The sequence below is a fragment of the Suricata suricatta genome, chromosome 14 (genome assembly GCF_006229205.1).
Source record: "Suricata suricatta isolate VVHF042 chromosome 14, meerkat_22Aug2017_6uvM2_HiC, whole genome shotgun sequence".
Lineage (NCBI taxonomy): Eukaryota > Metazoa > Chordata > Mammalia > Carnivora > Herpestidae > Suricata > Suricata suricatta.
The window spans coordinates 41,028,277-41,040,277 of record NC_043713.1 but is presented as its reverse complement, the minus strand read 5'-3'; the positions used below and the strand labels follow the sequence as shown (position 1 = coordinate 41,040,277).

At 34.2% G+C, this 12,001-nt stretch overlaps 1 long non-coding RNA gene across 1 annotated transcript in view; it reads left to right on the top strand.

The window, feature by feature from the left end:
• Positions 1–2,986, top strand: part of LOC115278322 — a 51,315-nt gene extending 48,329 nt beyond the window's left edge. Inside the window, exon 3 of the long non-coding RNA XR_003902805.1 lies at positions 2,950–2,986. This is a non-coding gene — a long non-coding RNA (uncharacterized LOC115278322). The remainder of the gene's footprint in view (positions 1–2,949) is intronic.
• The last annotated feature ends 9,015 nt before the right edge of the window (positions 2,987–12,001 follow it).

The window sequence follows — 12,001 nt, the reverse complement described above, 5'->3', positions numbered from 1 at the left end:
TTTTAGAATGTACTTTTGGTAGTATATGTAATTCAAGTATTGACATATTTCATCCAGGTTTTCAAATTTATTAGCATAAAATTATTTATTTTATTTCTTTATCATGTCTTTGAGGGTTTGGGCTGAGCAACAAACTGGCTTTTCTTTCACATCTGATATTGTGAAATATATATTTGGTATTAATGTTGGTAGTGTTTATATCATTAATTAGCTTAGCTTAGTTACCAATTTTATTCATGTCTTCCAAGAACCAGCATTGGTTCATAATTATTTTCTATATCCTAATGATGTCAATTTTATTGATTTCTACACTGCTTCCTTTGCATTTAATTTATTCTCCTTCTTCTAGTCTCTTAAGGGATAAGGTTTACTTAGTAATTGGAAACATTCCACTTTCTAATATAAGCACTTAATTTTGTAAATCACCATCTAAGCACTAATCTGATTTTAGACCACACATTTTAATATGTTTTGTGTTTTTGTTTGTTTGTTTTCTTTTGACGATGATCCCTAAAGATAATCTCACTTTTCCAGCAATCCTAGCTGTATTGAACCATTGATTTTCCTAGAAGCTTGTTGGGGTGCTGGTGGGAGTATAGAAAGGGGAACATTCTCTGAGGCACTGATTAAACCTCAGTTTTAGGTGGGCTTTCTGACCTTGTGTGTTGGGAATCTGACTTTCAAAGCTGCTTCCGGTTCTCTACCAGATCTAGCCATGGATTCATGCCCTTTCCCTATCGGGACAGTCTTTATTTTTTCTGTTTCTATTCACAGATATAAGGAGTGTCCTCCAGTACTCCTGAGTATAATTTTCTTGCCTATTTCCCTGCAGATTAGCACTTTTTTCTCTTTTTTTCAGTGTGGGGTCAAGAACAAATAGTGACCAAGAGAGCCTAAAGTTCATCTTAAAGTAATTACACTTCACACAGGCTTCCTCCTGGTGTTAGACCCTGGATCTCCTTTTTTGAGCATTTACTTTAGAAAAACTACAGTTATGAATATTCTCTCTGCCCTTTGAAATGTAAATACTTCCCCATTCTCTTGCCAGTTTTACAGTTCAAGAATGTCTTTTTCAAGAACCAGGGAACATCTTTTTGAAATGCAATCATCAAGGAAGGTAGTAACCCCTCTTTCTCTGTTTCTGTGGGAAGGGAGCCCAGCTGTGATAAGCCCTATGAACAAATACTGATGACCTAACTATGTGGATCAACACCCTCTCCTGAAATCCTCCAGAACTTTTCCAGTAGCTCACTCATGTTTAAAGATCTCCCAGTTTTTGCCACCCTGGTTTCCCATAGGGTTGCATTTGATCTCTCTCCTCTGTTGCAATATTCTTGGCCCCTCTTGCAATAACCTTAAAATAAAGTCTTCTTGTGATTTTTTAATGTGTCATTTAAATTTTTCTTTGACAACAGGGGACATGGCTTTGGTAGACGTTTCCTGTAGCCAGCACTAAGTGTCCAAGGTAAAATTTTTCTAGGGTTCCAGGACCATCCCTGTGAGCACCTTGAGAGGCTCCTGTAGGAAAAGTCTGTAAGAGGGTGTGAATATAGTCACTAGGGCTATCTCACTCTCACATTGCTCAATACTTAACAATTGTTCAACATTTTTAGCCTGAATCTGCTTATCAATTTATGTGGTGTTCAGTGACATCTGTTTTAGGTCATCCAGTGCTCTAATGTTATTTCTCTTTTCAGATACCTGTCTCTCTTGAGATTTCAACTTCGTTTGCTTTACAACTTCAATGCTCTCATGTGTTCAAAGTAGTCATAAGTCCTCAGCTTGCTCAGCTATGGTCTTGTAATAAGGGGGAAGGAGCTCGCCTTCCAGTTCTCCACAAAGCTTATCAGAAGCTGGAAAATTTTAACAGGTAGAAAATAACATGAGAGTGAGAACTGTTGCCAGGGTGATGCTGACAAGAATAGTGAGCAAATTAGGTATATTATGACCACTCAGAGTTCTTCAGTTTTCAGTCTTTCTCTCCAGAGAAAGCTAGCAAAGTAAAACACATGCATCATCCCAGCCCTAGCACCATGAATATTAAAGGATGAGTGTGAGACAGAGGAAATAGCTCAGTAATCAGCACAAAAATGCCTTAAGGTTTATATATATATATATATATATATATATAAACACTATTTTATATATGCATATAATATGTAATTATATATATAATAAACATGGTTATGTTTTATGTGCATATAAAATATACAAACTAAAATATTATACCTTTTTATAGACACTTTTTTAGTTGGCCAAGAACACTTGAGAGATTAAGGAGACATATACACAAAGGAAGAGAAATGACTGATTCTGTTTTAAATTCTTTCTCATTTTTTTGTTTTTTGTTATTCTTGCTGGTTAGTTGTGTTTCACTGTTTGCTTGAACACCTTGATAGAGGAAACATGTTAATGCTAGAATCTAATTTGAATCTATTTGAATGACCTATCCATTTCAACAGATGCATTCTCTAAGGGCAGGATTCTCCGTGGCATCGTGAAGACAGTTCTGGAAAGCATATCATTAGAAATGTGATGCTGCATTCTCAGTACATCATGTCACATTATGGGGTGCATTATCCTTCTGCTGTGTGAATTTTATTCCCATTACCACAAAGAGAAAATAGAAGGAAAATTAAACTTTAAGAGTTTGCTTCGTTTTAGGGCTTATAAATTATCATTGCTAATGAATTTTTACCAATATCATGTGGAAAGAAAAGAGAGAAATTTTATGTATCTATTGCTTTTTCATTTTTCTGCAGACGATGAATTTCGAGTTACTGTTTCTAGAGCCATTTTATTATGGTTTGCTTTTCCCCTAAGAATAAGTTGTTCTTACAACAAATCATTTAAATGTTACTATAAGAAAAGTTAACTATATGAAAAGCTTTCCCAAAATGTATGTTATGAAATTGTATATGTAACGGTATCTTTCTTTTTTTTTTTAAGGCAAATGTACACACACAGGAAATACAATGTTCTTGAGCTGCATGCTGGGCTTCAGTAGCTGTCTTTTGTCCAGAACTTCAGCATACTTGCAGATCATTTGCGATGGGTCTGATATACAAAACCAGCACAGGCTCTTTTTAAGCTGCCTCCATGATTGGGTGAGTAATCAGATTGCTAAAAGTGGACATAAAGGGGATACACATGAAGGATTTTTATCAAAAATTGCTGTTCCACATATCACAGCTGGAAATCTAATTGTGCTTGTGTTCTTGCATCCATTCATTATACTTTAAAATTTACCATCTGTGTGAATTCTTATGTTTTTATATAGAGGAAAACTTTCACAGTAGATGTGTATAAGCTGGGACTTATAATTCAAAGACAAAAATTAAATCAAAGCAAAACATGATTGAACATTTTGTGTTGGTGGTGGTGGGTGGTAATCCTATTTTCATTTTAAATGTATAATCTTGATTGATTGATTTAAGTTTTTTGACCCAACTTCAATGACCCAACTTCAAATATCTTTAAAAAGAAAAACACAAATCATTTGTTTCTCTATTCAAGTGGAAAAAGTAAAACAATATATATTTTACAAAAAAATGGAAAACGTATTTGTAAACAATATGAGATCTTCTTATGTTTACTTTGGAATTAGGGAGATTTTAAGAAATCTTATGTATCTTATTATATGTGTCAGTATACATGAATGAGAGACAAATCATAGATCACAGTTTGAGGAATCTCCAATAATGTGAGTATGTATGCTTGTACATATGTAACAATGTTATTTCCTGTATAAGAGCCTTGTTCACTGATGTTTTCCTTCAAGAGATTGTCTTCTCAAAAGTTTAGTTTGTATACATGCATTTAAAGTTTACGTAAAGAAATGGTAAGTTTACATGTGTAAAGAATGCTAAAATCACCTTAAAATATATATGATAAAATGTGTAATAAAAATATATATTTTGAAATAATAAATGAGCAAACTAGTATCAAAGATATAGAATGAAATCTATAATTTCTGGTTTTAAAATTGCTTTCCAGTTTATGCTGTTTATCTTGAGATATTATTGTAAGTTGTTGAGCACTTTGTAAACACTCTCTACATGCTTATGGAGGTGAAACAAACTTTTAAAAATTGGCTATTAAAATAAAATAAAATAAATTAGTTAATAAAAATCCAATATATCACAGAATTTCAAAATAGTAAAACAGTCAATATTTTTAAAATTAATAATTTTTTAAAAGTTTACTATTTACTTTGAGAGAGAAAGAGAGTACACAAGTGGGGGAGAGGAGCAGAGGACGAGGGAGAGAGAGAATCCCAAGCAGGCTCTATATTCAGAGAGGAACTTGAGGTGGGGCTTCATCCCATGACTGTGAGACCATGACCCAACCCAGTATCAGGAGGCTTAACTGGCAGAGCCACCCAGGTGCCCCTTAAAAATAGTAATTTTATTTTGGGCAAAATGGCTTCAAGCGCTCAGTTGAAATATTCTTACTGCGAGCTGATTAGCAGAGAAATTTAAGCCAAGATTGTGTGGTTGAATCAGGAAGGAGAACTAGCATCTGCTGAATCTTTAGGAAAACTTCCCTGAGATAAAATTATATTAACTCAATATATATTTTCATAAGTGAAGTTGTAAAAAGCATTCATTAAGGGTTTTTTTTTCTTGCTCAGAAATGTTAGTGATTAGAGAAATAAAGATGATCCCTGACCGGTTTACTCAAAAAAAAAAAAAAAATGTCAAGAAAATGACTATGACACACTCATATCATTATTTGATAATTATTGTCATTAAATACTTGGTAATTGTTTCATAATCATGTTTAGCCATACATAATATTATAATGGAACAAATCTGAACAAAATGGCCAATGACTTGTTCTCATATAGCATATCAGTAGTTGGTACTTGAATATAGATTTTTTATAATTATTTAAAATAATCAATGACAGTATACAATATAAATTGATTTTTGTTTTCATTTGTATTTTGAATATGATCCTTAAAACTAGTCAATGGGCTCGTTAGGATCAAAATTCCTCACTCATCTTATTTTTCTATGGGGCACAGGATACTCTCCTTATGCCCCCCAAGTATGCAGTGTTAGAGATCTAAAGTCAACCACTGTTCACCTGACTCCTACATAGAAACTGAAAATTAGTACCTTGTGTTTCATCCTTATGAAACTAATAAGATATAACAATACTTACAGTTGTTTTATCATAGTTTAATTACACACATGCCTGGGATCTTTGTGTCTTTCACTTACCCTCTGGGTTACATCTCTAAAACTATGTAATTTCCTGCAACCTTTGCCCATATACACAGAGGAGATGTTGGCCTTGTTTCAGTAGTTTCCATTTGTAACTAAGGCAGGAATGAAGAAGGACCATCCTGCTTCCCATTAGAGATCCTTTCTGCCATGGTCACCTTTTCCACTGCAGCCCTTGCAAGCAGAAAATGTCCTGTTTAAGTTAAAAAAGTAAATAAATAAATAAATAAATAAATAAAAAGAAAAAAAATGAATAAAAAAGAGAGGTATTAGAAGAAAAGTGATGTAACTCAAGCATTTATTGCCTTTGGAAGTTTTCAGCTACAATACAAAAGAAGTATGGTTACCGGGGGACCAGTGAATTCCCTAAAGTGATTTGAGCAAAGTGAGTAGCTGGAAGGACATGGATTTCAAAGTAGAAAGGACAGCCAAAATAGCAAAACAGGAAGTGTGAAGCTGAGTGATTATAGATTATAAAGCTACATCGCATAGAGAACTAGAGCATTAATCATGTCAAATACATTATTTACTGGTGATCTTTAGAACAAGAGTGATATTGGATGATGACCTCAATGTAATACCTTGCTTTAATTACTCAATTTGTAGAGAAAAATCTACTGATGTTCTGATTAATGAAAGGTTTTAGAAAAAAATGACCTTAAAAATATTATTTTCAATATTTACATTTTTGCCATTCAAAACACATTTTTAGGGACTGGAAACACTGTCAAATTCTATAATCATAAGGAGTATGAGATTCCCTTTACATGAAAGAATGTTTTAATTATTAAATTTTTAGGAAAACTTATAGATAAAAATAATAGGAAAAGAGTATTGAGGATGTATTGAATTTTAACAATTTGAATGTATAATTGCTCTTCGTTATAAAGTATGTTTATTATTCTATGTTTTCATTAACTCTATAAATGTCTCTTAAATATTTGAAGAATAACAAGATATATATATATTTTTTTAAATTTTTTTAATGTTTTTATTTATTTTTGATACAGAGAGAGATAGAGCATGAGAGGGGAAGGAGCAGAGAGAGAAGGACACAGAACCGGAAGCAGGCTCCAGGCCGTGAGCTAGCGGTCAGCACAGAGCCTGACGCGGGGCTTGAACCCACAAACGTGAGATCTGACCTGAGCCGAAGTCGGAGGCTTAACCGACTGAGCCACCCAGGTGCCCCAAGATATATTTTTATAAAATGTAACATTTTTCTAGATGGGAGGGAAACATAACCTGATTTATCAAACTTGGCTTAATGCATTTATTGATTTGTATTTATTTATTTAATGTTTATTTTTATTTTTGAGAGAGAGAGATAACATTAGCAGGAGAGAGTCAGAGAGAAAGAGGGAGAGGTAGAATCCCTGGCTGGCTCTACATTGTCAGCACAGAGCCCTATGCAGGGTTTGATCCCATGAATCACAAAATCATGACCTGAGCCAAAATCAAGAATCAGACACTTAACTGACTGAGACACCCAGGCACCCCTATGGATTTTTAAATATACCCTTTAAGTTATATTTGAAACAAAACATTTGTTGAAGAGTTTTTTTAATATTTATTTATTTTTGAGAGAGAGAGCAAGAGAGCAAGAGAGAGCACGCCTGTGAGTGGCAGAGGGGCAGAGACAGAGGGACACCAGAGTATCTGCAGTGGGCTCTGTGCTGACAGCCGAGAGCCCCATATGGGGCTCGAACTCAAAAACCATGAGATTGTGACCTAAGCCCAAGTTGGACATTTAACCGACTGAGCCACCCTGGTGCCCCTATTTGAAGAGATTTTAAACTGGAAGTATTTTTAAAGAATAATAAATATAGTTAAATGTTTATAATTTTTATCTTTTCTAATGTTCAAAACTTGATAATATGCTAATTTCAAATCTTTTTTTACCTAGAATCTTACAGTGAAAAATTATTTTCACATTCTGTGAAACTAGGTTTCCATTTACTTGTTAAATGAAAGTCATTTGCATCAAATATTTAAAAATGCCCCTGGCAGGGATTTAATTTGAAATGTAGGCTTATGTCTAAGTAGCAGAGTCAGTTAATATGTAAAAAGCTGTAAGATTCAGGAGACTGCTTCTTCTGCTTCTTTTCTCCTTCCTTCCTTCCTCCCTCCCTTCCTTCCATATTTCCTTTCCTCCCTTCTTCCATTTTTCCTACCTTTATTTTTTCTTTCTCTTCCTTTCTCTTTCTCTCTCTCTTCTTTTTCCCCTTCCTTCCTTCCTTCTTTCCTTCCTTCCTTCCTTCCTTCTACCCTTCCTTCCTTCTACCCTTCCTTCCACCCTTCCTTCCTTTCTTTCTTCCTTCCTTCCTTCCTTCCCATAGATTATGGGCTATCTATATTTAAGCTAGTTACAGAGGAGATTATAAAATACAGATGGCAGTCCTATAAAAAGCAATAGGACTGATGGATTGTAACTCTCAGTGGATGTTGATTAATTGTTAGTTTCTGGTTATTAAAGCAAATGTGGTTGATGGGTAAAGTGACAGGTTTCAGAGTGAGATGGTTCAAACTGAGACTATGGAAAAGATCCTGTTTTGGGTAATGATGATGCCCTAGGCATTACCATGGGTGAAAATTGACCAGAGTGAGAAGGAAGACAGGGTCATTCAAAGATGGGAAGTGAAGGATCTCAGCTACCAAAATATTGGTAAGATTACCTCCTTGAAGTACAAATCATTAAGCATTATGACAGTAATATTAGAGAGAGTGAGAGTTAGACAGGATTTAAAGTCTTTGAGGAATTGACCAAAGCGTATTTAATGCCTGTACATAAATAGAATAGTGATTGGAGTATGCTGATATGAGATGCAGCCTTGGTTTTCAAGATGATGGAAGCATTAACTGTCAAGAAGCTGCAACCAGAAGCAAAAAGGACATCTACTTCTTTGGTACATAGAATAGTAGCACCCAAAGTTGTCCATGAACTAATCCTTAGAACATGTGAATATATTCCCTTACATGGCAAAAGTGACTTTGCAGATGTAATTAAGTTAAGGATCTTGAGATGGGTCATGATGGTGGGACAAATCCCAAAGGCCCTTAACTGATAGAGGCAGAAGAGTAGAGTTAGTGAGGGAGATGTGATGAGAGAAACAGTCAGAGTGATGCAACCAAGGCAAGTCTCTAGAATCTGGAAAAGGAGAGGAACAGACTTCCCTCTTCAGGCTCAGGAAGGAACCCAGCTCTGCCAGCCTGCTTTAGAATTCTAACCTCCCAAACTGTACAGTAATAATTTTGTGTTGTTTGAAGCCAGTATATTTGTAGTAATTTGTCACAACAGCAGTAAGAAGTTGATAAAACACCACATCCAAATACAGTGAAACACAATTTGGGAAAGAAAACAGATACTGCTGGAGAGGGCTGTAAATGAGGCAGTGTCCTCCAGGGATAGCTGGATTTCATTTAGAGCAAGAATGTGAAGATTGATCATAGAACATATGAGGAGGACACTGGGGAAATATTTCAGGAGTTTGGGAGGAATGGACTCTGGGTTTACAAAGGAATCTATATAAACTAGAATGGGGGGAAAGGAGGACTGGGCTTTTCATGTTGCCTAAAAAAATGAGGAAATAGAGAATAAGTGAGATTAGTATTTATGGCACAGAGACACCAGTGGTGGTGAAGTAAGAGTGGCATGGTATATAGGTGGCTTTTCAGTGAATAATTATACTTGACCATGAAGTCATGGAGACAAAGAAAGGGTGGTCTTAAACAGGGCATCCAAAACTCTTAGTCTCTCTTATTATAAAACCATGCAATATTATGAGACTTTCTCTTCATGCCTGCCAATAGACAGTACAAAAGATGAAGGACAAACTAACTAAATAAAAAATGCATAGACACTATAATCTAGTGTAAGTAAATCATCCTTTGTATCTGAGATTTTAAAAGGGGGATTGAGTAGCTTTGTGTGTTTTGGGAGAAAAGAGTTTGCTGAATCATGACATATTATATGGAGACTTATAAGCAGAACCAGGAATGATAGACACTTAAATTTATATGAGATATATCTGTTTAAATCTAGGAGAGAATGGGATCATGAGGTGTTGTGCACTAGAATTACATGAAGCGATAATTATCAATAGCACTGAAGAACTATAACTATTTCTCTCCATGTTGAGAGCAAGAACTCTGGCTAGAAGTTTTGGTGTTTCATACTGAACTTTGGAAAAGCTTGAATTTTATTTTTAATTTACATAATCAATTATTTTTTTTTGAGAGAGAGTACAAGCAGGGGAGGAGGGTAGAGGGAGAAAGAGAGAATATTAAGCAGGCTTCAAGCTCAGCGCAGAGTCCTGCATAGGGCTCAATCCCATGCCCCTCGAATCATGACCTGAGCCAAAATCAAGTTGATGCTTAACTGACTGAGCCACCCAGGCACTCCTGGAAAAGCCTGATTTTTGTGTGTATTTTTATGAGGCAAATTGCTAAATAATATGGATTTCACAAATAAAAGATAGCATTTAAAGAGCTTTAAGTAAAAGTGACCAATGCATGCAAGAAAAATTGCACTTTTAACAACGGTGATGAAAAAAGATAAACCATGCCTGATGACTCCTTATATTCTTTCCTTTTGAAAAATGAGTGCCTTATTTTACTGCATGCTTTCAGTACAATATGTTAGTCCATGAATTTTGTAGAAGATGAATCCATAGGAAATTATCAGAACAGCAATATACGTCCCAAAGCCTAAATTCAATAGCAGTTGTACATGTATTAGTTCAGCAAGCAGTACTGGATTTTCACAAACATGCTGACTTATGATGACCAAAATGAGAAATGAATAACCAGCAATGGAGCCTGGATAGCAATAAGTGGAAGTCGGCAGATGGTGTGTGAATATCACACTGGCACTGGAAAATAGCAGAACAGACAGCCACGCTTACTATGATGACAGATTGACTGACTAGAAAAGCTTGAATGCACTTGTGGTGTTTTCCCTAGTGTTTTAATTGGAGACATAAAAGTTCATATTAAACTCCATATCAGTTAGAAATGATAAGTCAAATTCAACTTAGTGTTGGCTTGGTATATCTGTTCATTTTGTGTGTGGTGGGAAGGGGAATCTATATACTGACTAATTAGCATAGAAAAGGACCTATTTTTACATCATTCAGCAGATACTAATGGTTAGTGGACGTCCTTTGAAATAAAATTAAGTCACCCAGAAAAGCATGAATATTATACTACTAATTTTATGTGATATACTGCTTATGATAAAATGTGAAGTTTAATTATTTTCGAAGAAAATATAGCCAGTAAGGTGATTTAGGCAGAAACGGTGTTCATCTCTACCTTACTCCAAAAGGTTGCATTAAATCATGAAAACAATAGCTATATTTATACTGTAATGATGTGTCAACTTGTCTATAAATTTGTAGATGAGTGAATTAAGAAACACAGGCTTTCCAGATAAGTAATCCACATGGTGATTAAATTTAAATGATCAATGACAAAACAAAATATGTTAGGAACATGAGGAAATATCAATTCAAGAAACACATCAATAATATAATTTGAAGATATGATATACAGTATGAAATAATATAGCTTTTAAAGTTTTCAAATACTATCATCTATCTTCAAAAGTATTATTCAAATAATTATGCAAGAAATGATTGACTTTATATATTTGTTGTCTATAGTCTCTTATGACCTATCCAGATAAACTATAAATAAGTGGGGGGGATCTTCAAATGTAATACAACTGTGACATACTATGAATATTATGATTGACAGTGTATATGAGTTTGAGAAGCAGTGAACACACTTTCTCTTCAGCTTCTTGACCCACTCACAATTCACAGAAATAATTATTTGTGAAAAAGTCTAAGACATACCTCTATATGGATATTTAGTAAAATTTTAAAAAGTATTTTGAGTAAACAGATATAATAAAAGTCTGAGTCGATTTTAAGAAATCTTATGATCAATGAATATTTCAGTATTTGTCATTATTTTGGTGATGTAAGTAATACTTAAAATTTAACAACAAATATGTTTTTTAGTGTTGTACTGGGAAGAAATATGGTTGTGAAATATTTAGAGACTTTGGCAGAATTTCTACTTTTAAAGGTGAAAATTGTGACATCTGGCTCCTGATCCCAAGCAATATATATTAAATTGACTAACTCATTTGACTAATGGGTTGTTCAAAATTTTACTGGATCCTATGTATTGAATTATGTCCACATAGGCTTGGCCAAATCTACAAATCTACAATTTGGAGATATAATTAGGTTGCTCATATGTTAACCATAAACTACTCTTGTCAGTGTTTAGGGACCTTTTAATGTGCAATCTATAGATAGCATCCAAACTACTTAAATAGGCTATGCAAGAAATATCTTTTCAGAAATTTAGTTAGAGAAAATCCAAAGTAGCAAATTAAAGAATAGGTAAAAGCATTACTTTTCAAGATTAATAACAAGAATCAAATTAGTATGTGTTGTTAACTATATACTGGTGGAGAGATAAAGTTATTACCTGCACAGTTTAAAAAAGAAATAAGTATCTTCAGTTTCTGATGTTGAATTCAGCTGTCCAAATGTCTTCATATCAGTTATAATTTCCTAAAAATATTCATCGGTGTTTCCCTTATTGACTATGTCATAATGTCTTATATAGTTTACTTAATTTCAAACTAATATCAATTTTCACTTCACTTCAACGTACTTGATATATTTCTTATCAAGAATTGATAAAACAGAATATCCAATCTTTTTTCTGTTATTGAGGAAAAATGAAAAGAGATC